The sequence below is a fragment of the Geotrypetes seraphini genome, chromosome 1, assembly GCF_902459505.1.
Source record: "Geotrypetes seraphini chromosome 1, aGeoSer1.1, whole genome shotgun sequence".
Taxonomy (NCBI): Eukaryota; Metazoa; Chordata; class Amphibia; order Gymnophiona; family Dermophiidae; genus Geotrypetes; species Geotrypetes seraphini.
This window is the reverse complement of record NC_047084.1, coordinates 439,279,376-439,304,938: the sequence shown is the minus strand read 5'-3', so window position 1 is coordinate 439,304,938 and position 25,563 is coordinate 439,279,376. Positions and strand designations below refer to the sequence as shown.

The following is a 25,563-nucleotide window of genomic DNA, read 5'->3' as shown; positions in this document are numbered from 1 at the left end:
TTGACACCCCCCATCTATATGAAAAATATGATTTTTAGTAACAATCCACATATCGCACAACAAGAGTGTACCTAGGAAAAGGCAGCATCTTAAACACTGCAGTGAGCACTAGAACACCAACACATATATTGTAAAACTAAACAAGCCAGATTCCGCACAGTCAATTGATCCTGTAGTCAATGCCAACTGAAAACTATGTTCTTTTCATACACACAGAACAAAGATACACCCTCGCCCAATAGGAATAATCACAAACTAAAAATAAAAATATGTAGACAAAAGTTAAACTGAACCACCAAGAAACCAGACTCTGCATACAATGCAACGCTATAACACCACAAAAACAGTAACACATGTCTTCTAATACTGTGCAAAATATAAAGACAGTAGATGTAAATTTGAAAAAATTGATACATAACAATCACCACTTTACAAATTAACAAATAAAAATAAAACAAATAATGAGAAATAAGAAAATACCATTTTATTGGACTAATCCCTGTAAGCTCAGTCCCCATCCCTGCAAACCACCTGATTCCATCCACACAAGCGTTGAATTGTTTTATATTGAAATTATTATATTAAAGTATAAAAAGAAACATTATTCTGTACATTTGTCAATTTATAAATCAGTGTCTTCTCCCCACTCTCTCTTCCCCATTTCCCTTCAGCGTCCTCAGCCCACTCTCTCTCCACTTTCCTTCAGCACACGCACATAAAAACAAGCAAGTAATTTTATATCATTTTCATTCTATTCATTCATAGAAATTAAAATCTAAATAATGCCAGTCACATAACAAAACATGATTATACAAAAATAATTCCCTGCACAGTCAAGCCTGCAAGGATTACTAGATGTCTTTCATCAGCTCCCCTCCCTCCTTTCCTCCCCCTTACCTTTGTGGCCAAGTCAAAATGATCTACTAACAATAACATTTTTAAAACACAAAGCACACTGTACGCAGAGAAAATGTTAATTATCATTTATATTCCGCAGGTTTTCAAAGTGGTCCAGGCAGATGACTTTATGCAATGTCACCTCAGTAACAACTATACAAAAATAGACAAATATACCCCCTCCCTTTTTACTAAACCGCGATAGTGGTTTTTAGTGCAGGGAGCTGCGCTGAATGCCCCACGCTGCTCTCGACGCTCATAGGCTCCCTGCGCAAAAAAAAACGCTATTGCAGTTTAGTAAAAGGGGGCCATAGTGCAAAATATAGACAGCATATATAAATTCTCAAAACGGACACATTTTGATCACTAAATTGAAAATAAAATCATTTTCCTACCTTTGTTTGGTAATTTCATCAGTCTCTGGTTGCACTTTATTCTTCTGTCTGTGCAACCAATATTTCTTCCCTTCTTTCAGCCTCCTGTAGGCTTCCTCTCCTCCAGACCTCATTCCCTCCCCCAATGTTTTATTTGTTTCATCCTGCCCCTTCTTTCTTTCTCTCTCTATGCCCCCTTTCTTTCTGTATGTCTTTCTGTCTCTATCTCTCTGTGTCCCATTTCTTTCTTTCACCCTGCCCCCTTCTTTCTTTCTCCATGCCCCCTTTCTTTCTCTATGTCTGTCTTTCTCTCTCTCCGTGCCCCATTTTTTTTTCTTTCACCCTGCCCCCTTCTTTCTTTCTCTCTCCATGCCCCCTTTCTTTCTCTATGTCTGTCTTTCTCTCTTTCCGTGCCCCATTTTTTTCTTTCTTTCTTTGTTTCACCCTGCCCCCTTTCTTTTTTCTCCCTGCCCTCCCCCATGCTAACGCAATTGGACACTAAGTCTGTATATTATGTCTATACTGTAAATGCTGAAATTTAAACCCCCTATGTCTGCCAAGTCTATATTTCCCACTAAAGTTTGTCCTGCTTATACTGTGAATAATGCCTTTAGATCCTCAGACACAATCACCCCAATGTCCCTCTCTCTGTTACCCATTTCCCTTCAGCATCTCCTCCCCACTCTCTCTTCCCCATTTCCCTAGAGCGTCTTCTCCCCACTCTCGCTTCCACATTTCTCTTCAGTGTCTTCTCCCCACTCTCTCTTCCCCATTTCCCTTCTGCTTCTTCTCCCTACTCTCCCTTCCCCATTTCCCTTCCAGCGTCTTCTTCCCACTCTCTCTTCCACATTTCCCTTCAGTGTCTTCTCCCCACTTTCTCTTCACATTTCCCTTTAGCATCTTCTCCCCACTCTCTGTTCCCCATTTCCCTTCAGTGTCTATTCCTCCCCACCCCCCTTCAGCATCTGCTGCTTTCCACTGCCCTTCATCACCCCTCGCACGGTCCAAGCATCTCCCTCCCTCCCCCTTACCTTCGTGAAATGTTAGTGTAATTTGTACAAGCTGCCGGAGCCTGCCTGAAGTTGCGTGTGTCTGCAAACAGAAGCTTCTCCTCTGATGCAACCGGAAGTTGCATCAGATGATAAGCTTCCGCCAACAAACGCATGTGACTTCAGTCAGGCTCTGACAGCTTGCACAAATTACACTAATGTGCCATGAAGGTAAGGGGGAGGGAGGGAGATATATAGATGCAGCCGGTAGGTAGGAAGAAGGGAGGGGGCCACGCACAGTCAGTAACCGCGTGCGTTCCCTCCCTTAACTGCAGAGATAAGGCCATTCACCCCTCCACGAGGCGGTGGATAGCCTTGTCCCCGTACCCACAGTGAGCACTTCCCCCCCCCCCCCACCATTTTGGCAGGTTACCCGTGTTTAAATACTTGAAATGTCTTAATATAGAACCAAATCTATTCCAGAGAAGAGAAAATGGTAAAACTAGAGGGCATAATTTGAGGTTGTGGGGAGGAAGACTTAGGAGCAATGTTAGGAAATTATTTTTCATGGAAAGGATGATAGATGCCTGGAATGCCATCCCGTGGGAAGTAGTGGAGAGGAAAACAGTGATGGAATTCAAAAACGTGTGGGATAAACATAGAAGATCTGTAATAGAAAACAAAGGATGTAAATTAAAGAACTAAGGCCAGTACTGGACATTCTTGCACAGTCTGTGTCCCATATGTGGTGATTTGGTGTAGGATTGGGCTGAGGAGGGCATCAATGGGAACTCCACTAACTTGGAACATGAGGATGTTATTGGTCAGACTTTATGGTAAATATCCTGCAAAGAGGATAATTGGATAGGTTGGAGTGATCTTGGATGGCAACTTCAACATTTGGAACCTAAGACAATACCAGATGGATTTTACAGTCTATGACCCTGAAATATCAAAGAAGAGACAAGTTAATTTAATCATGTATTTGTAATGGATATAACTAATGAGCAAACTGGATGGACCGTTCAAGTCTTAATCTGCCGTCATTTACTATGTAACTATGTACCTGGAGCAATAGGGGGATTAAGTGACTTGCCCAGGATCACAAGGAGCACATCTCCCCCTCCCCCTTATTCTAGCCTTTCCCTGTCATCTCTTCTCAAAATATGCTGTGTGGTAAGGTTTGGGTGACCTTTTAAAAACTGGAGAAGCAATACTGCAAGACCTCACCTGTATCAAACACCAGTCCTAGTTGGATGAAGGTTTTCAGGACCTTTTCAGTTCCTAACCTGATATTCTGCTGCTACTACACAGAAAGTTTTACATCTAATTAAGGCCTGATTCCTAAACTAAAGAAGCAAATGTCAGCATGACGATAGCATGGTGATGAATGCGCAGATTAAATCAAATGCCACTGCTGGCATTTAAGCTGGCCATTGAGTTGGCTGAATATTAGTCTCAGCATTGTTCTTTACCATGTGTTATTTAACACAGGCACCCATTATTGTCAAAGGGATTGATTTATTAACAATATGCATTATATAGCAATAGTGAATTAAAGTTTAATAATGCACATTAATACATTAACACAGATGAGTAAATCTAGCCCTGAGTTTCATATATAAAGCTTTGTACCCAATGACCCATGTTATCTTGCAGAGTAGTTGAAGGCATATGTGACAATAAGGAATTTGCATGCTTTTAAATAACTATCCTTTGGTTCATTTGCTAAAGCTGTAAGAAAAGTGGCCTTAGCACTAGAGAACGACACGGCGACAAATTTTTTCCTGCACCTGCGGGAACTCAATTTCCCCATCCCGCTCCCGCGAATTTTGTCGCTGTCCCTGCCCCGTTTCTGTAAGCTCTGACTTAACCGCACAAGCCTCGAACACTTATGATTTCAAAGTGTTCGAGTCTTGTGCAGACAGGGATAGAGTTTGCAGGAATGGGGCAGGACAGGAAAAGAACTCGCCGGGACGGGAAAATAAGTTGCCTCGGAGATGGGGAAAATTGTGCCCCCGTGTTCTTCTCTACTTAACACATCACTTATGCAAGTCTTTCCTACACACTAAGACTTGTGCTGCAACTAGCAAATGAATGAGTGCCCATTTTCTGCATTAATGCGCTAATTTTGCATTGGTGCGCATCCCTTAAAAGAAATTAGTGTGTGTGCCCCTACCGTCACCTACTTTATAGGCAGTAAGGGCCCATGTGCTAACCCTGTGCTAATCAATTAGCATGCGACAATGCCTCATGCGCTGATTAGCGCTGTCACGCTCACTCTTCACCTCCAAACATGCTCCCTTAACATTTTAAATAAGGTGTATGCATGTACATAAGCAAACTTACTGAAAGATGGCAGCACACATCCTTCGGTAATCCTTTTTAACATGCGGTAAGCGTGCACAATCACTTACCGTAGTTTAGCCTAAGAACCCCATTGTGTGTAGCACTAGCTATCAGACTTTTGCTTATGGTTCTCTGTGAATTTTCAATTCTTTACCTCTGGAATTGTAAAGAAACAGGCCATATTAGACATGCTGAGGCCTAGAGCAGAATTTTGGAAGACATAACATAAGAGCATATGAATTGCCATACTGGGACAGACCAAAGGTCCATCAAGTCTAGTATCGTGTTTCCAAAAGTGGGCAACCCAGGTCACAGGTACCTGCAAGATCCCAAGGAGTAAAACAGATTTTATGCTGCCTATCCTAGGAATAAGCAGTGGATTTTCCCAAGCCATCTCAATAATGGCCTATGGACTTTTCTTTTAGGAAATTATCCAAACTTTTTTTAAACCCTGCTATTCTAACTGATTTCACCACACTCTCTAGCAATGAGTTCCAGAGTTTAATTACACGTTGAGTAAAAACTATACTGTATATATTTTCTCCAGTTTATTTTAAATTACTACTTAGTAGCTTATCGTATGCTCCCTATACCCAGTAATTTTGGAAACAAGAGATTTACATCTACCCTTTCCATTCCACACCACTCAGAATTTTATAAATCTCAAGCCCACCCTAAGACTATAATTCCTTTAGTTTCAGGTCTGCCTGGGGCCTTCTGTGGCATCGGGGCCCAGGGCAATTGCCAGGTTGTACCCCCTTCCCCCCATGCTGAATCTGAATACAAAATAGAGTTAAAGCATAATTGCTCATGGGAACTTTTAAGGAAAGCTATAATGAATTAATTATTTGTAGTTTACAAAAGAGAGCTAACCATTTTAACTGCGTGACTTCATTGAAAATATGGAGATGTAGAATGGTTTTATGTTTGTAACTGAGCCCATCTTATGTGAAGTTGTACTTGCATGTTATTATACAGTATAGTATAACATTTTATCAACTGCATAAAATGGGATCAGAAGTTAAAAAAATGCGTGCTAATAGCATTAGTTTGCACTAATCTAGTAGCTCATTAGTAATACTAGATATAAATTACTCTACCTTCTTGAGGCTTCCTACCACGACCTTGTATTTTGCATCATTACTTTCTATTAAAACATTGCTTCTTGTGCATTATTTATACATAAGAGATACTGAAATGTCTCATATTCTACTCAAGATTATAAGTCGCCAATCAATATTCAGTCAATGGCAGTCAAATTTTTAAAGCACTGACCATTGCTGGCAAAATTAGCCTTTGATATTGAATACTGAGCCATGTCCAGGCACCAGTATTAAATATATGTCTCTCACTGGACATGTGCTAGCTCCAGGGAGTTATATGGGGCTTGGATGAATATTACACAGGACTTTAATATTGGAATTTATCAAGGCCTGAACCCCCTTCCAATCCAACATTCTCCCACTCAAGGTCCTCCTTTCTTAACTGACCCTCCTCTTACTCAAAGCCCCTCTTTCTGATCTAATTTCTCCCTACCCAGAATCCCCCAATGCTTTCCCATCCACCTTGAGCCTTACCTAGGGGTATTTATTAGAAGGGAGCTTTTCCGTTCCTGCCCTATCTGGCTCTAGGTTCAAGATAGTATCCATTCACTCCTAATAGTAGTTTCACGGTACTACCACTAGGGTTCAGCATTCTATGGCAATTTGCACCCAGATCAGAAAAGAGAGCTTTGAGTGGAAGAGGAAGGGTCAGATTGGCTTTGAATAACATGTTCTAGGTTTCTACATTTTAAATCATGACTTGTTGATGCCATAGAATTTTGGTAGTCTTTCTCTTGATCACTAATCAAGGTAACTGGTCACAATATTTCAGAACTGGTCACAATATTTCAAAATCCTGCTGCTCATGTTGCAGTGGCAACTAAACTCATAACAGCAACACATGAATTGCTACTAAATTTTTGTAAAACAGGCATTGATGGGGCCATCAATGAAAAAGCATGAAGAGTGAGGAAAGGAACCACAAAAAGTCTGAACAACAATCTTTGATCTTTATTCCTTTATTTGAAGACTCACGCTTTGTCAAAATGTGCAAAATGTCTCTTTACAGATATGAAGGCTTGCATTTCATGAGAATGTGCAAGTTTGAAGACTCGACAGCTATGTTTCAGCAAAACCAATGCCTGCATCAGGAGTCCATGCTCTATAAAATCACAAAACATCAGCAATAATAATATGTAAAAATAATATTGGACAGATAACTATCCATCAGTGAGACAAAGTTGCAAAAGATTTACAAATCACTGTGTTTCCAGCAAGAAGCTATATATGTCAATTTGATTGCAAGGGACAAGCTGTGATGAAAAGGAAAGTTTCAAAATTGAGGTGTTTTTTTTTTTTTGGTTTTTTTTTTTACTAAAGCTTAGCTTACGTTAATAGACATTAGTGTGATAACTGCCATGTGGCCCAAAGGTTTTAAAATAAGATGTACAGCACTGAGTGTGCACTAAACTTTACTAAAGGGGCCAATGAATTCTTTTATCCTTGCATTGATGTGTCATAACAAAAACTGGGAAACAAATATACCATATTTTTTACTCTATAAGACACACTTTTTTCCACCGAAAATAAATTTTTAAAATACCCCCACCTACCCCATCATACCTTTTTAAATGTCCCGTTGTTGAGGGTACACGGGCTGACTGTTGCCCACCTCCGCCACTGTTCCCCGCCCACCTGCCTGCCTGTCGCTGCTGCCACTGCTCTATGCTCGCCGCCACTGCACCGCAACTCCAGGATGGGAAGGGCCAGCGTGCAGTGATTGTATGTCACAGGCCCACAAGCCTTCCCTCGATGTCATCTCTGTTAAGACTTACTCTAGTATAGATGGGCTAGAGTAAGTCTTAACAGAGATTTCGGCAGTTGGAACCCAAGCACAGTACAGGGTAAAGCTTTGGATTCTTGCCCAGAAATAGCTAAGAAGAAAAAATTAAAAAAATTTAAATTGCCAGTTGGGCAGACTGGATGGACCATTTGGGTCTTTATCTGCCGTCATCTACTATGTTACTATGTCAGTTCTAACCTCAGTGAGAAGAGAAGGGCCAAATATTACTGCACATACTGGAAAAGCATGGTCTCAGCTCCACAAAACATGGATTCCTTGCAGAAAACAGGAAGAGAAGCCACATGCTTCTTAATGGTGACCCAATGAGGTCACTGAGGGGTTTACCAGATTGTCATATAATTAAGTCTGTAATATACCTGGTTTTATATGAATGGCTTTATATGAATGTTTGCTAAAAAATAAAATAAAGTATTGCCAGAATTCATCATATACTGTATATGTGTTGGAAAGACCAGTCAATGTCGATGTCTTGGTTGGGAAGCCAGTGTCATGATCTATTCTTCAGTCATCTCTCACCTTGATTACTGTAACTCCCTATATCAAGGTATAACACAGAAGGAAATTTGACGGTTACAAACTCTTCAAAACACAGCAGTAAAACTCATATATAAAGCGAAAAATTTCAATCATGTGACTCCCTTTCTTATGGACGCTCATTGGTTGCCCATTTCACACCACATAACATTCAGAATCTTACTCCTTACTCTTAAAAGAAGACTTGAACATTCTCCAGCTTTTATTGACAAAATAGTTATTCCAGATACTACATCGAGAACATTACGATCAAACTACCAAAATTTCCTAGTAATCACTTCAATACACCAAATTGTTTACAATCCAACAAGTAAAACCATTTTTTTCCATTACTGCTCCTTCCTCATGAAATGCCATGCCTCAAGATCTTAGACAGAAATCCGCCATAACAAAATTGAAATCAAACTTAAATCATTCCTATTTAAAGACGCATTCAACATATAAGAAACAATACCTCAAAAGAGAAAAACATTCACTATTCCCTACCTTTTGTACTTTTCCTCTTCCCTTCTTTTTTTTTTTTTTTTACAAAGTATTCCCTTCCTTCCTATCCTCTTGGTTTCATGTCAGTTGAATAGTATTTCCTATGTATGTTTTTATAATTTTTTACATAGTTTTAAATTTTTTATAACCAATTTCATTGTAAGCCATTTAGATATGTTAGACGATATATCAAGAAAATAATAAACTATAAAGTTAAAGAAGTTGAAGGGGCCCAGTTCTTTGAGAGGATGGGACGAAAGGACAAAAACATTTGCACATCAATGAAAAGCAAGTTAAGAAGATTGCAAAGGAATGCTTAGATGGCAATCCCCAAGGGAAAATGACAGTAGTGAAGAAATGTGGTGGGGTTATTGCTACTTGCGTCCCCACTAGCAAAAACTAGCAGAAAGGGTTGTGCTCCAGGAGGACCAGCAGAGACAACTAGTACTAATATTAATGTTAAAGTTTATGATTATTGAGTGGCAATTTGTTTAAATGAAATGTGAAATTATGTTCATTCTCTTGAGACAAAATGATGGCAATGTCTTATTAGTCTAAGGGCTCCTTTTACTAAGGTGCGCTAACGTTTTTAGCGCACACACAAAATTAGCACATGCTAAAAAAACTACCACCTGCTTAAAAGGAGGCATTAGTGGCTAGCATGCGTGGCATTTTAGCGCACGCTAAGCGCGCACTAAAACCGTTAGTGCACCTTTGTAAAAGGAGCCCTAAGTCATTGTTTCTCAATTTCTTCAAGCCAAGTGCCCCCTAAGCCTAACAAATACCGAGTACCCCAACCTAAGCTCCGCCCCTGACCCCACACCCATAATCAATGTCCTGTTTCACCTAAAAGCTGGAAGAAAATATGGACTCAAAGGATAAGATGTACGGCTTCGGCGTCATTAAGACAAACTCTTTACTTTGTGCTTCATAGAACATTATGGACCCCGGTTAAGTTGCAGAAGTTGGATGCTAACAAATCTAATGTGTGTTGGAGCTGTAAGAAAGAAGTAGGTACAATCTTTTATTTTATTGCCCACTGGTTCAAACATTCTGTCAGGCGGTGTGGAACAAGATACAAAATATACTGGAAACTCGTATACCTCTTTCTTATGGTATGGTGATATGTGGAGCATGTTCTACTTCAACAACCTTAATGCCAGCAAATAAAAACAAATTGTTACTAATATTATCTGGAGTGGCACTACAGTCAATAGTTAAAAACTGGAAAGTTTTCACATTGTTAAATTTTCACTTTTGGTGGGAAACCGTATGTCTTTTCTACAAATATGAAGCTAACCTAGCTGAAAGATCAGGGAATATGGCAGCATTTAAGGATGTTTGGAGTTCTTTAGAGGGTTTTGTAAAAAATTGTGTGTAATGGAATGATTGACCTGCCAGACATATGGGAGGTAGGATGGAGGATTGGGTGGGGGATTGTGTTAGGGATTTAGGGATGGGTAGATAATGACATGTTTCTCATTAAGAATTTCTTTTTTTTTTTTAGTTCAAATATTTTATTGATTTTAATATACAATGTACATTAAGTACAGAAAGAGAAATGTTAACGAGGCAAGATACAGACATGTTGAACATATAAATGAAATGCATACAATAATATCCACGTGATACAACAAGCTGATCTAAGCCTATATATATAGAAGAGGAATGTTGACACAACACGCAGCCATAGTTACTAGAGTTTTCAAGGTACAGAGAGACAACGTGACTATAGACCGAAACCAGATCAAAACATGAGCCATAACGTGTGAGAGTTTCTGTTGTGGAGCACAGTTCTTATCTCAATAACTGAATGCCATCATTCAATATTGCAAAAGGTGTGGACCGGGCTCCAAATCTTAGCATAGTAGCACATGGATCTGTGCTTTTCGGCTATAACACTTTCATATTTCCACCATGTAGTATAATTTGTCTGGGATAAATCCTTCCAACAGTGTAGTATGTTTTTGAGGGCCAGAAAAAAAGAAGGGTGTTAAGCAATCTTGCATTATGAACAGGCAGCAGTTGGCGGAGACCATGGTGACCCAATATAATAATGCGCGGATTTATGGGCTCTTGTATATATCCAGGATAGAGGAGATGGTTTCCCAAACTTTGCTCCAATAGACAGAGAGGTGTGAGCAATCATAAATCATGTGCATTAGTGTACCCTTCTGGGAGGTACAGGACCAGCACGTGGGAGAAAGACCAGTTGAAAGCTTAGAAACCTTTACTGGGGTCCAGTGAGTTTATGTAGAAGGAAGAACATAGACTGAAGTATTCCGGCTGAGCGAGATGATCTGAACATGCTAATCCAGACATCCTGCCATTCCTCATCTTTCAATGAGAGGCCCAAGTCTTCATGCCAGGCGTTCATCATGGAGGTTAATGTGGGAGTTTAAGACTTTCGCATAACAGTATACCATCGTGAAGCAATCCCTTTTTTGTTGTTATTAATTAGAGATATCTGTGAAAGTAGAACTGGAGCGTCTTAATTTCCCTATATCTTGAAAGAGAGCAGACAAGCAGTGTCTCAATTGTAACCAGCAATAGTGTTGGTGGTGAGGTAGACTATAGTGTGACTGTAAATCCGCAAAGGAGATCCATTGAGAGTTCTTAATTAAGTCCTGAAGAGACCAGATACCACAATTCTGCCACAATTTCCAGTTAAGAGTTCATCCTGTATCTTTATGTGATCATTATGCCATAACAATATCCAACGAGACTCGTGCCACTTGATTTCCATCAGATTATCGTAAACCTTCAGCACAACCAGTGTAGGGTAATATATTGGGGGTTTTTTTTTTTTCATTTGATTGTAGAGGGGTGGATAGAGCGAGAGCAAGGCGAGTGCTTCCGTGTAGACTCTGTTCCAGTTGTAGCCAAGTAGGAAGGTTAGTCGTAGTATGATCTAATAGTCACTGAGAACCATGCCTCATGATGAAAGCCTGGTGGTAGTGTAAAAAATCAGGGAAGTTTACCCCACCCAAAGATTTATCAAGTTTCAGTTTGTTCAAAGCAATTTGAGGCTGTTTATTCTGCCACAGGAATGCAGTAAGGCAGTGTTCAATGTCGTGGTATGTGCGCTTTTTGAGCAAGAATGGTAGCATGCTCGATATGTAGTTTATTTTAGGTAATAACATCATCTTGATGGTATCTAAGAGACCCCACCAGGACAGTTTAAGAGGGGACAATTTCTGAATGGACTCTTTGATAATACTTAGAATGTGATTGCTGTTATACTGTTCCATATCTTCCATTGTAGGCCCTACGTAGATGCCTAAGTATTTAATCTTAACTGGATTCCAGATGAAACCATAAGATGCCATTTCCTGCTTGTCTTCAATGCAATTTACTGGCATTAACTCTGATTTAGTCGTATTCAATTTGTAGCCAGAAACCGAGGCATAACTATCTATCAGTTTCAGGACAGATGGTATGGAGTCTGGTGTCATATAAAGTATGACGTCGTCGGCATACGCAGAGAGTTTAATCTCCAGTGCAGCATGGGCAAATCCCTTAATGGTGACATCTGCGCGGATGGCTGCCAACAGGGGTTCCAATGCCAAGTTGAATAGCAGAGGAGATAATGGGCATCCTTGTCGAGTTCCTCTTGTAGGGCAGAAAGAATCAGAGAGTTGACCATTAATGCATAGTGTGGTAGTTGGAGCATAGTATAACACCTTAATCATTTGAATGAATCGCTCTGGGAAGCCAAATTTCAAGAGAGTAGCGAATAGAAAAGGCCATTCCACCCTGTCAAAAGCCTTCTCAGCATCCAGTGCTAAGAAGGCAAGTTTATCAGATTGTGATTGAGTTACAGAGATAATGTTTGTTAAAATACGTGTGTTATTGGATGAGTGTCGCCCTGACATGAATCCAGTTTGATCTTCAGAAATCAATAAAGGTAGTACTTCCTGCAATCTAGTGGCTAATAATGTAGCATAGATCTTTGCGTCCATGTTAATCATGGAGAGTGGTCTATAGTTACTGACACGGTTAGGATCCTTGCCCTGTTTAGGTAAGACAATTATTGTCGCTTCGGTAAAAGATCCATTCGCCTTCCTTTGTGTTGACATGTGGATGAAGAATTGTTGTAGATGTGGGGACAGTGTTGACTTGAAAGCTTGATAGAATTCAACCGTTAGACCATCCGGGCCCGGTGCTTTGTTTGTCGCCATGCTGTTGATTGTGTCAATTATTTCCATTTTCGAAATGGGGGATGTCAACCTATCATGATCCGATTTAGGCAGATGAGGTAAAGTGACTTTGTTAAGGAATGTGTAGAGGTCATGAAAATCACTGGATTCTGTTCTGTATAGTTCTTTATAAAACATTTTAAATTCCTCTAAGATTTCAGGTGTGGAGGATATAACAGTATTATCTGATCTGGTCAGGGAAGAAATAAATTTACGTTCACTTTTATGTTTTAAGTATGAAGCTAGTAAGTGACCCGCTTTGTTGTTGTCAGCATAATAATGAGCGGCTTGGACGAATACATTATGTGCAGCAGTCTTCCTCAGTATGGAGTTATATTGAAATCTATATTTCTGTAACTCGCCCAAGAGAACAGGGTTATTGATATCAGATTGGTGTGCCAATTCTTTTGTTTTAAGATCTCTAGATTGCGCAGTTCTAAAGCGGTCTTTTTTTAAATCATTGCACTAAAGGAAATAATTATTCCCCGAATATAGGCTTTGAAAGCGTCCCAAGTAACATTCCAGCTGGTCATCGCAGGAGTGTTAAAGAGAAAAAATTCAGTGATGGCTTTTTCAATGTGTTCCTGAAAACCGTCTTCAGTGAGTAGGTTAGAATTAAATCTCCAGGACTTGGTAGGTGCGGGTGGAACAATATTTTCTAACGTAAGTGTTATTGCAGCATGGTCTGATACAGAGATTTCTTTAATCTGATGAGAAACATGTCAATTGGTGTTGCTATCCAAATAATTAAGCACTAGAGTAGCTGATGAGAAATATGTCAATCCTAGAATAAGATCCATGCAGAGGAGAGTAAAAAGTATATTCTTTATCATGCGGGTGAACTAGTCTCCAAGCATCAATTAGCTCAAGTTGTGTCATAATGTCTGACAGAGTCACACAGGCCTTCGAAGGCTCATTAAGAATTTCTAATGTATATTTACACGTTTATAGTATTTTCTGTAAAATACTTAATAAAGATTGAACTTAAAAAAAAATTAAATTATTTTTACTATCTTTGTTGTCTGATGATTTCATGACTCTGGTTACATTTCTAATATTTATTTATTTCTGCCTCCTGCATGCTTCCTCTCCAGATCCCATTCTCTTCCCCAACCAACATCTCTCTTTCTGTCCCTCCATAAGTCCTACTTTTCTTTCTCTCTCCTCCACCCCTATTGACAATATGTCTCCCTCTCTCTCACTGTCCATCTGTCTTGAGAGATCCAGGCATCTCTCCCAACCCCTCTACTGCCACATCCAACATTTCTCCCTCTCTCATCCCCCAGATCATGTGCAGCATTTTTCACCACTGCCCACCAGCCCCATGCCCATTTCTTCTTTAATACCTCTCTCCAGCACAATGCCACATTTCTCCTTCCATCACTATGCCCAATATTCCTCCCCCTTGCATCCCCTTCAATCTGCCCTCTCCACCACCATATCCAACATTTCTCCCTCTCATCTTTCTATTCTCTATGCATCTCTACCTCACTCCTCTCTCTCTATGCCCAATTTTCCTTTCCCCATGTGCACCGTCTCTCACTCACACACTCATGCCCATCAATTCTCCCTTTCTATTCCCACCCTCCTACGTCCCAAGTTAGTGCTCCCACACGTCGAGTTTGTGTCTGCTGCCCCCCTCCTCTCCCCTCTCCTCCCCCGAAGCCGACCCATCCACAGAAGCCACAGGCGCTGCCGGGGACCCCTGCCTGCCCCCTGCTGAAGCCGACAGGGACAGCGACAACACTTGTGGGGACGTGACAGGGAAATTTGAGTTTCTGCTGGTATGGAGAAAAATGTGCCCCCATGTCATTCTCTACTAGAGTGTTGCCTTAAAACAGCAAATATTTGTCTGGGCATGCTTCTTTATGAAAGTTACTTCAGCTGTATTAAGTATTTCACCAAAGTTCTTCAGGTACTGTTGCTATAAAACAGACAGCTTAACTGTGACTTGAAAATAATAACCTTTCAAATCTCTCATTCTGCTTTAACTCCAAATAACCTATTATTTTTCCACAGCACCCATACGTACAAGTCTGAAAATCTCCAAATGTTCCTTTTATACTTCAAGAATTCAATTTTTTAGGTTATTTATAGCTTCAAAGAAAGTTAGTGTGGCTCCCATGCACTACAGAGAATTAATCAAAATGATTTTTTAGGGGCCCTTTTATTAAGTATTGTTAGATGCTAACAGGTGCCTAACACAGCTTAAAATTGTGCACTGGGGAACATACTCAGGCTTCCTGTGGTATCCACATGCTAAAAAAATGTATTTTGGGGGGGAGGGGTTGTGTCATGGGACGTTCCTGCACTAAGACCACTTTTTGTTGCAGTTTAGTAAAGGGAAAAATTATACACAAAATCATACAAACATTTTATCAAAGAAATGTTTAATGCATGGTGCACTATCAGATATACTATAGTACTGTAAACTTTGGAGAGCAGTTTTTTATAGAAGTGTTATTACCAGAAAATTGTCAGTCGAAATATGAGAAATGTATAAATATTTAAAAAAATTTAAGGTCCTTCAAATAAAAACAATATTTTCATTATATTTCTATTTCTTTGAATGACCAAAAATATTTTGAAAGGATTTACACCAGTAGTTCATTGGGGGGGTTTGGCAGGAGGGATTGGGCACCCTCCTGCCAGCAATCTTCAGGAAAGGGTGGGCGGTCATCAGGCAGCACTGCCGCAATCGTCAGGAGGGCGTTCCGGCAAGAGGGGTTGATACCCTCATGCCGGTGATCGTCGTGGGCGGGTGGGGGATCTTTCAGCAGGTGGGGTTGGGCATCTCTCCTGCCTCGTTCATGTAGGGGGAGACTGGCAGCCACAGCCGCTATACTAATCACAGCATGGAGATCCCTTGCCGTGATTAAGTATAGCGGCCGCGTCTACTTACAATGTAGGCCAGCATTTTGCTCGCCTACATTGTAAGCATCTCCCGCTCTACTAGGGAGACGCTTAGGGCCGCCTGGGTTTGCCTAAGGCTACCGCCTAGCCTTAGGCAGGCTTGCAGGCTTCCCTAGCCTCCTGGAGGCACCTTCAATATAGGCAGCCTGATTGGGGAGCATTTTTTAAAAAACATGTGTCCCGATTGGCTGATTAGACAGCTGTAGGACGCCTACAGCTGCATACAATCGAGACGCAGTTTACAGAATCTGGGCCTATATGCTCAGTTGATAGACAGCAATTCTATAAGTGGATAGATCCTCTCTATTAAGAAAAGTAGGTGACTTCTTTTCTTTATAGAATACTAGTATTGCTGGATAAATATATACAAATGTTATTAGACAAGAGTGCTTACCCCAGCCATTGAGCTGACATAAATGCTCATACCTACATTGTATAAGTATAGATGTTTAATGTATTTGCCTGCAAAGTACACACCATTAAAGATAGGTGTGAGCTCACAGAATAGTGCCTAGCCAGATTGTTGTCATTTGTGCACACATATGTGCATAAATGACTAGAACGCCAGCATTTCACACACATTTGTTGTCTAAATCTAGGCAGTTCCAAGGTAGGGAGAACGAGAGGGCACTCTCTAAAATTGAAAGAGAATAGATTCCGTACGAACATAAGGAAGTTCTTCTTCACCTAGAAAGTGGTAGAAAACTGGGTGTCATAGGAGAAAACACACTCCAGGGATTCAAGACAAGGTTGGACGAGTTCCTGCTGAATCAGAACGAACGCAGGTAGGACTGGTCTCGGTTAGGGCACTGGTCTTTGACCTGGAGGTCTCCACGTGAGCGGACTGCTGGGTGTGATGGACCACTGGTCTGACCCAGCAGCGGCAATTCTTATGTTCTTATGTTTTGTGTACTGACAGCCTTTAATAGATGGAAAATTTAAAAAGACTGTGGGCCTCTTCTATCAAACTGCATTAGCAGTTTGTAGTGCGGTGAGTCACGCTGAATTGCCTGTGCTGCTCCCGATGCTCATAGAGTTCCTATGAGTGTTGGGAGCAACGCAGGCCATTCAGTGCAGCTTTCTGCACTAAAAGCTGCCAGTGCAGTTTGATAGAAGAGGCCCTGTGTGAGAGCTTGGATTGAGTAAAGGAAAATAATTTGGATAAGTAAATAGGTGCCATGCCAAAGAGGACTTTATAACAGAGACAACCAAATCTGAATTTAATTTGAGCCTCCAGAGGAAGCCAATGCAATTCTCGATAGTAAGGACTCACATGATTGAACTTTTTCAGTCCAAAGATCAGGTGGACCGCAGCACACTGAACTATAAGCCGCCTAGATAAATTCTGTGAGGACCTGTCAAATATATTACAATAGTCCAGTTGGCTCAACACCAACTATTGTACCTGTAGCTTAAACTATCTAAGAATTGAGCCTGCCCAATGTAATTCATGTTGCTGTGCCATAAACTCCAGTTAATATTTGACTTACTCTTCAGAAAGAGATACTTCAATTACTAAGCTTTGACTGTTTCTTTAGAACTAATTCAGTGTCATCTTGTCAGTCACTCTTTACAGCTATGTGGGGACATAATTTCATTTACAAAATGAATGAACTTAATACAACAAAACAGAATAACATCTATTGTTTTGACAAAATGTTGGTGTTGCTATCCAAATAATTAAGCACTAAGGTAGCTGCTTTGAATATTAGTCATTTCGTCACAATTTTTTCTTTTTGCAGACTTCCCTTGAAACAAACTGACTATAATCACAGCAAGACTGTGTAAAGTCAGTTCTCTGCATTTGTATGCATTTTCTTCATGTTTTCGTTCTCTATATTAAGAAAGAGCATGTAATAATGAATGACTCGTGCCATGGATTTGATGTATGGAGATAGGGTAATGTACTGTACTTTTTTTTTTTACATCCGTTTACTAATTTTCATTTTTATCTTTTTTTGTTTTCCTCTTGAAAATGTGAGTGGATCATATTTTATTAATATTATTTTATGACGCTAATATTCTGTAGTGTGATGTAGAATATTAGCAGCAGGGCAGGGCAGCTCCTCTGCTATCGGGAGCTGCCCCCATCTTCTTCAATCGGCTCCAGCCGCCGTGAGGGAAGGAGTTGGCCAGGCGTGGGAGACCAACTCCGCCCCCAACAGCCCTTGCTGAGCCGTTTTCCAGCACAAGAACAGCCTCTTTCGGCAGGGTAGCTCCTCTGCTATCGGGAGCTGCCCTCATCTTCTTCAATCGGCTCCAGCCGCCGCGAGGGAAGGAATTGGCCAGGCGTGGGAGACCAACTCCGCCCCCAACAGCCCTTGCTGAGCTGTTTTCCAGCACAAGAACAGCCTCCTTAAAAAAAAAAAAAATTAAATTATATTATATTATATTAAAAAAAAAACCCAAACACCTCTACGCCCTACTCTTGGCTCATTCACTCAGCCAGCCTAAATAAGTCCCCGGCTCCTTCCCGAGCTAACACTAACCCCCCCCCCCTCTGCTGCAGACTCTCACGCACCGACCATTTAGTCCTGCCCCCCAGCCCCAAGGCTTCCCCTAACCCCGCCATGAATTCATCCTTCTGGCTCCTTCTCCTCCTACTCTGCTCACCCCTCTATACTTCCCTCTGTCTGAAACCTCCCTCTCCCAACCTACTTGACCCCACATACACCAGTAATATCTGCCCTGGCCTCAGAATCCACACACTGATACGCACCAGAAGTCACCCTTTCAAGAAAACCCCCCGAAAAGTCAATCACGATTCTCTAAAGCCCCTGCCCCCTGCTAACCTTCCCAATGCTGCCCCCGAATCTCTCACCCCAGTCCCGACACTTTATTGCAATGCCAGATCCGCATGCAACAAGACCCAAATCTTGAAGGACTTTCTCGACGATCTCGATCCTGGATTCTTGTGCATCACAGAATCATGGATCGCAAAAGATGACCTATTTACACAAAACGAACTCCTCCCCACGGTTACCAAGGTCTCTTCTCTCCCAGATCTAATCGAAAAGGAGGCGGACTGGCACTCCTCTATAAATCTTTCTTTGATGTCCAGCTCCTCGAGAAGGGCAGTCACCCCTCTCTAGAATATATGCTAGCCTCAATCAAAGATGAACTCCGCCCTCACCCACTGGGTATCTTGTTACTATACCGCCCTCCTACCCCTTGGATGAACTCCTCAGATCTCGTCTTCGAGGCCATAACAAACACCTTCCTTAAATTTCAGAGACTACTGATCGTTGGGGATATTAATCTCCACCTTGACGATACCATCAGCAAAGACACAATTGAATTTAACAACTTCCTTACCTCTCTAGGTTTTCCCCTACCTGCCTCTTCTCCAACCCATGAAAAGGGGCACACACTAGACTTCACCAGTTTCCTTGATCTTACCGCTTTCAAAATTCAACAGACGACACCCGTTGGGGACAAGTCCCTTGGTCTGACCACTTCTTAGAGGCTGTCTCCCCATCTTCATGTCACACCTTGAGCCCCCATCCCGTCCCTCTCACTCCATAACCTTCCACAAAAAAACTACGAGCGATCTATTTTGGACCAAATTCCTCAATCAACTCTCCTCCAATCCTAAGCCTACAGATTCAGAATCCAATTGGCACAACTGGATCTTCCTCTCCGAATCCACCTACCACTCCCTTGCTCCGCTATCAACTAAAACCATCTCCTACCCCCAAAAGGCCCCCTGGTACCTCCCACTTCACAGAGAACTGAAACAGAAATGTTGCGCTTTGGAGCACAAATGGAAAAAATCTAACTCCCCTTCAGATAGGCAGACCTGGAGGGTCAATATTAAGCTTTACAATTCAACACTAAAAAAAGCCAGGAAGAACTTCTTCGGTGATAAGATCTCCAGATCCAACAACCAGAACAGTGCGTTGTTTAACATTTGGCGCTCCTTAACTTCAAAAAAGGACCCCACCTTGTTCCCCTCGTCTCCGTAAGCCGACGCCCTAGCAAAATTCTTCAGTGATAAGGTTACCACTCTAAGATGCTCCTTCCCGCCTACAGTATCCTACAACTCCCTGGTCTCCACTGACTTCAACCCTACTCTACCTGTCTCCAATACCATTCCAGCCGACAGATCTTGAACTGTCTTTGAGCTTGTTTCCAAATCGCAAATCTTCAAACTCTGCCTCAAACTAAAAACTTGCAAGTGTACTTTGGATCCTTTCCCCTCCTACCTATTTGAGAAAATCCCTACACAGGCCATTGCTTCCCTTACCAAACTTATAAACTCTGCCCTAACATCGGGCCTTTTCTCCCCTGAAATGGGACACATTGCTCTGACCCCTCTACTGAAAAAGACCGACCTTGATCCCTCCATACCATCCAATTACCGTCCAATAGCAAATATCCCTCTCCTAACCAAGATGTTAGAATCTATCATATCCACCCAACTCTCATCATATTTAGAAAGATTCTCTATTCTCCTACCCCACCAATTCGGCTTCAGACCCAACTTCAGCACCGAATCCCTATTAGCCTCACTAATCTCTAAGGCTCAACAACTCCATTCTTGCAACAAATTTGCTGTTCTTCTACAATTCAACCTCTCCGCAGCCTTCGACGTTATCCATCACGATATTCTAATTTTCCAACTCTCCGAAATAGGCATAAGCTCCACAGTCCTAGATTGGTTCTCGAAATTCCTACGCTCCCGCTCTTACACCGTTAACATAAATGGTACCTCATCTTCCCCCTGGAAGCCGATATGTGGAGTCCCGCAAGGCTCACCCCTCTCTCCCATTCTTTTCAACATCTACATGTCCTCTCTGAAACTCCTCCATCTATCCCCTCTAGAAACTCTCTACACCTATGCCGACGACATCCTTATCTTCCTCGAGACCGACTCGAACCTCACTAATCTCGCTGAGAACATATCTGCATGTATAATGAACCTTCAATCCTGGGCCCACTCTGTACAAATGAAACTGAATGAGTCCAAAACAAAATTACTTTGGCTCGGCCCAATATTAGACCATTTAGCCACCTCCATCCCATTGCCTTCTGGTCCCACTCTTCAGATCGAATTTTCAAGCAAAGTCCTGGGCATCATCATAGATTCCTCTCTTTCCTTCAATGACTACCTAAACTCCTTGGTAAAAAAATGCTTTTTTAGCCTTCATATGCTGAAGAAAGTGAGATCCTGCTTTCATCAAAATCACTCTGCCATCCTTACACAATCCACCATCCTCTCCAGATTGGATTATTGCAACTCCATCTATTTAAGCCTAACTAAGAAAAACCTCCATAGACTTCAGCAGATTCAGAATGCCGCGGCTAAGCTAATTTTCGCAAAAAGCAAATTCGACCATGTCTCACCACTCCTGTCCAAGCTTCACTGGCTTCCAGTACCCTTCAGGGTCCTCTTTAAATGTGCCTGCTTAGCCTTCAAAATCCTACACGGCATCCTTCCTCCCGTTATTCCACTCTTTTGGAATTCCTCAAACCCTAATTCCACCAGACCCTCCCAAAAATTAAAACTATCATTCCCTTCTACAAAAGGTATATCCCATGCAGGAAAACTAGGAACATCCCTCCACTTTAGAACCACAGAACTCTGGAACAATCTTACATCCCCGCTCAGAAATTCAAGCTCCCTTCAACTTTTCCGCAAACACCTGAAAACTTGGCTCTTTTCAAAGATGTAACACCTCCCCCTCTCTGGTACCCTGACCCTTCTATACCCTCTTAGTTCCTATCCTATAACCCTTCATTGGAGTTCCTTTCTATCCTAATTCTGTAAACCGTGCCGAGCTCTACGCTTGCGGAGATGGCACGGTATATAAACCTAAGGTTTAGTTTAGTTTAGTTTAGAATAATGACAACAGCTATGTGGAAACTGATCAGCAATAGAATCTTGGTGATGGGGAAGAAAAGAGGGAGTATAAAGTTAGTGTGTAAGTTTTGGAAACATTTTTAAAAATGACCCAGTTGGAGCTGCCAGATTTCATGTCAAAACCTCTTTATTAACTCATTCTTTTCATTATTCCTCCTGTCAAATGGTGCAGCTCCTGTTTTAACTCAAGTTCTGATGTAGTTTCAGCAACCAAATAGCTTGCGTCCTCTTTATATCATTTGCCATATACTTTGAATGATCATTATTTTCAAATTCACCCCCACCCCTTTTACAAAACCGCAGTAGTGGATTTTAGCACAGGCCGGAGCGCTGAATGCTCTGCGCTGCTCCCGACACTCATAGAGTCTGGCATATGTTTGAATTCTAAATGTTAAGGTTTAAACTCTATCTAAGATGCCCAAAAAATCTGTGCTGAAAAAAGTGCTGTTCTATAACTACGCTTAAACCTCCTCCTTTACAAAGCCGTGCTAGTGTTTTTAGCGCCGGTTGGCACGGTAACAGCTTTGACACTCATAGGAATTCTGTGAGCATGGGAGCTAAGAACGCTTGCGTGGCTTTGTAAAGAAGGGGGAAAGTTAGGTGCGGTTTATAGAGTAGCACTTATGCCCAGAAACCGTGACTACATTTAGGTGTGTCCATTTGCACCAAAGAAAAAGTAAATTCTAAATGTGTAACATCTAATTAATTTTTAATTAGCACCAATAATTGCTTGTCAAAATGCCAATTATTGAAACTAATTAGCTTGTTATTCAATTAAATTGTGTGTGCAATTTGGGTGCATGACCAAAACTGAACTTGCAATAGTGCTTTTAATAGAATTTGTGGGTAAGTTACAGTTATACTAGTATTCTACAGTAATGGACACTAGCCCATGGATTCTATTTAGGTCTGCCAAAATTGGCCAAGCAAACTTCGTCTATAGCTTTGCACCGGACTACTCTCTCGCGACGGCGGCTGCCTAATTATGGTTCAATGAAACACAGGAACCAGATTCTTCTGCACATTCGTTGCATACCCACTTTGGCTTTCTCTTTTTTGAATACAGATTTCTCGGGACCCCTGAGGAAGATGTTTTAATCGAAACATGGACCATGTGGATTTGAACTGCTGTATACAACTACACATTTTGTTGATTGAATAAAGCTCCTGTATCACGTACATCTGCTCTGCAGTTTTCTTTTTGTGTTTGCTCTTACTACATTCACTACGGACCCGTTGGATTTTCTCTTGCTTGCACACAAACCTGACCACCGGTAAAAGGTCTGTTTGCAAATTAAATAGCTTATGAGTTACCCACACATCTGGGAGAAAGAAAATCCAACGTAGTCTGCAGTAAACATCTATGAAATGTAGGTGTGCATTTTATAGACCAGCACATAAGGCAGATGTGTGGGTAACCAGAAAACAACAAACAGACTGCAGACAATGTACAAGATGCAGGCGTTGTTTATTAGTAAACCAAGGTTGGCTATAAGGTTGTATATGTTACTGCATTTACTAATAAACAACGCCTGCATCTTGTACGTTGTCTGCAGTCTGTTTGTTGTTTTCTGGTTACCCACACATCTGCCTTATGTGCTGGTCTATAAAATGCACACCTACATTTCATAGAATGCAACTCTAAAGGAACATTGACATGGGAAGGGAATGGGTAAATCAGGGGAATTTTTAGACATTAGGCATGATGGTGTAAAATATGTTCAATTGTGTGCCCAACTGTCATAAATTGGGTCCCATAATTTACACCTTTTGCCGAATACCATCTTAGCATGTGTCATCCAGGCTCCCAACTTAGAACACTATTTATTGAATGGCAACCTAGGTGTTAAGTTTTACCATGTGCCTTCCAGGATCTTTATAGGAGGGCCTGAGTTATAGGGGTCCTTTTATCAAGCTGCGGTAGGGGTATAACACGCATAATACCGCACGTTAAACCGCCTGCCATGCTAGCCGCTAACGCCTACATTGAGCAGGCGTTAGTTTTTTAGCCAGCCACAGGGGTTAGCACGAGATCAAATGTCCGACACGCTAACTCCTCTAGCGTGGCTTGATAAATGGAGCCAAAAGAGTTGCTTCCCAAATGTAAAAATTAACATTTATTTTTATTTATTTGTTTTAAAAATTGATATACCGTTTAACACTAAACGGTTTACATAATTTACATGCACAATGTTAAAAATAAGTATTTAATAAGCAAATACATAATAAAATGGACATACAGACAATCCTCAGAAAAGTACCATGATATGGACAAAAAAGAGCATGGATAATTCATCGACTTTACCAGAAATAACTAAAAAAAAAAGGTATCGACGAATAGCTGCATCTTAAGAAGTTTTCTAAACCTGCCTTTTTAATTTATTTATTAAATAACTTAGGACTCCTTTTACTACGCTGCGATAGCATTTTTAACGCGCTCTTAGTGCATGCAGAATTGCCACGTGCATTGAGCTGGTGTTAGTTTTAGCCACATAGCGCGGGTTTAGTGCGTGCTAAAATTCTGCGCATGCTAAAAACGCTATCGCAGCTTAGTAAAAGGAGCCCTTAATATACCACCTGGAGTCACAGTGGTTTCCACATGAACATACATAAAGCAAAAACAAAAAACAAATCAAATCACTTTTCAAAATAATATCAAAACATATGACAATAAGACCTACAAATTCTTCAGTAACGTATGCGATAAAATGTTATAAAAGTGTGCAAACAACTTTAGAAAAACAGATTAAAAGTATGCATCTACTAACATGCGGTAAGTATAAAATTTCTGCGCTAACTTGGGGGTGTTATCAATATGTACCCAAATATTTACCACATAGAAGTTACTGACTCAACAATGTGACAGTTTCTACTCTTTAACATCCTCGTATTCTTCCAACATCATCCGACACTTTTCCTATTCTCTCCATCTATCTGGTACCCTCTTCTCAAAACTTTATTATGAACCAGCTCCTTAATTAAGAACATAAGAACATAAGCAGTGCCTCTGCCGGGTCAGACCACAGGTCCATCCTGCCCAGCAGTCCGCTCCCGCGGCGGCCAAAAACAGGTCAAGGCCTGTCTGAATCATCAGAAGGGGCTCCCTTGCCACCTTGGTTTCCCATTTAAGTTCTGCCCTCCTATCGAAGTCCTAGCCCTCCGGTCTTGCACATGCACGACCAGGTTGGTTTACTCAGTACCCCACGATCCCTCTATCCCTCAGGAATCCATCCAATCCCTGCTTGAATCCCTGTACCGTACTCTGCCTGATCACTTCCTCCGGTAGCGCATTCCAAGTGTCCACGACCCTTTGGGTGAAAAAGAACTTCCTTGCATTTGTTTTGAACCTGTCTCCCTTCAGTTTCTCAGAATGCCCCCTCGTATTTGCTGTCCCCTTCAGTCTGAAGAATCTGTCCCTATCCACCCTCTCTATGCCCCTCATGATCTTGAAGGTCTCTATCATATCTCCCCTGAGTCTCCTTTTCTCCAGAGAGAAGAGCCCCAGCCTATCCAGCCTCTCGGCGTATGAGCAGTGTTCCAGCCCTTTTACCATTTTTGTTGCTCTCCTTTGGACTCTCTCAAGTACCGCCATGTCCTTCTTGAGGTGCGGCGACCAATACTGAACGCAGTATTCCAGATGCGGACGCACCATCGCTCGATACAATGGCATGATGACTTCCCATGTTCTGGTTGTTATGCCCTTCTTTATGATGCCCAGCATCCTGTTGGCTTTTTTCGAGGCTGCTGCGCACTGTGCAGATGGCTTCAGTGATGCATCCACCAGCACACCCAAGTCTCTCTCGAGTCTGCTGTCTCCCAACAATACCCCCCCCCAATTTGTAGTTGAACAACGGGTTCTTTTCCCTATATGCATGTCCTTGCATTTGTCCACGTTGAAGCGCATTTGCCATTTGTTTGCTCAGTCTTCCAGCTTGTCCAGGTCCCTTTGTAGGTCCTCACACTCCTCCCTGGTCCTAACTCTGCCGCACATTTTGGTATCGTCTGCGAATTTTATAACCTCACACTTTGCCTCCTTTTCCAGGTCATTGATGAAT

General features: G+C 41.5%; 1 protein-coding gene across 7 annotated transcripts in view; it reads right to left on the bottom strand.

Moving 5' to 3' along the window:
* The window catches only part of LINGO2 (leucine rich repeat and Ig domain containing 2), a 2,394,831-nt gene that overhangs the window by 1,744,627 nt on the left and 624,641 nt on the right, over positions 1–25,563 (bottom strand). Inside the window, exon 4 of one of the 7 annotated variants that reach the window (XR_004536918.1) lies at positions 6,702–6,814. The exons of the other annotated variants lie outside the window; for them this stretch is intronic. The gene's annotated coding sequence lies outside the window, so the exon portion shown is untranslated. Of the gene's footprint in view, positions 1–6,701; positions 6,815–25,563 lie in introns of those variants that run through there. 7 annotated transcript variants of the gene reach the window in all.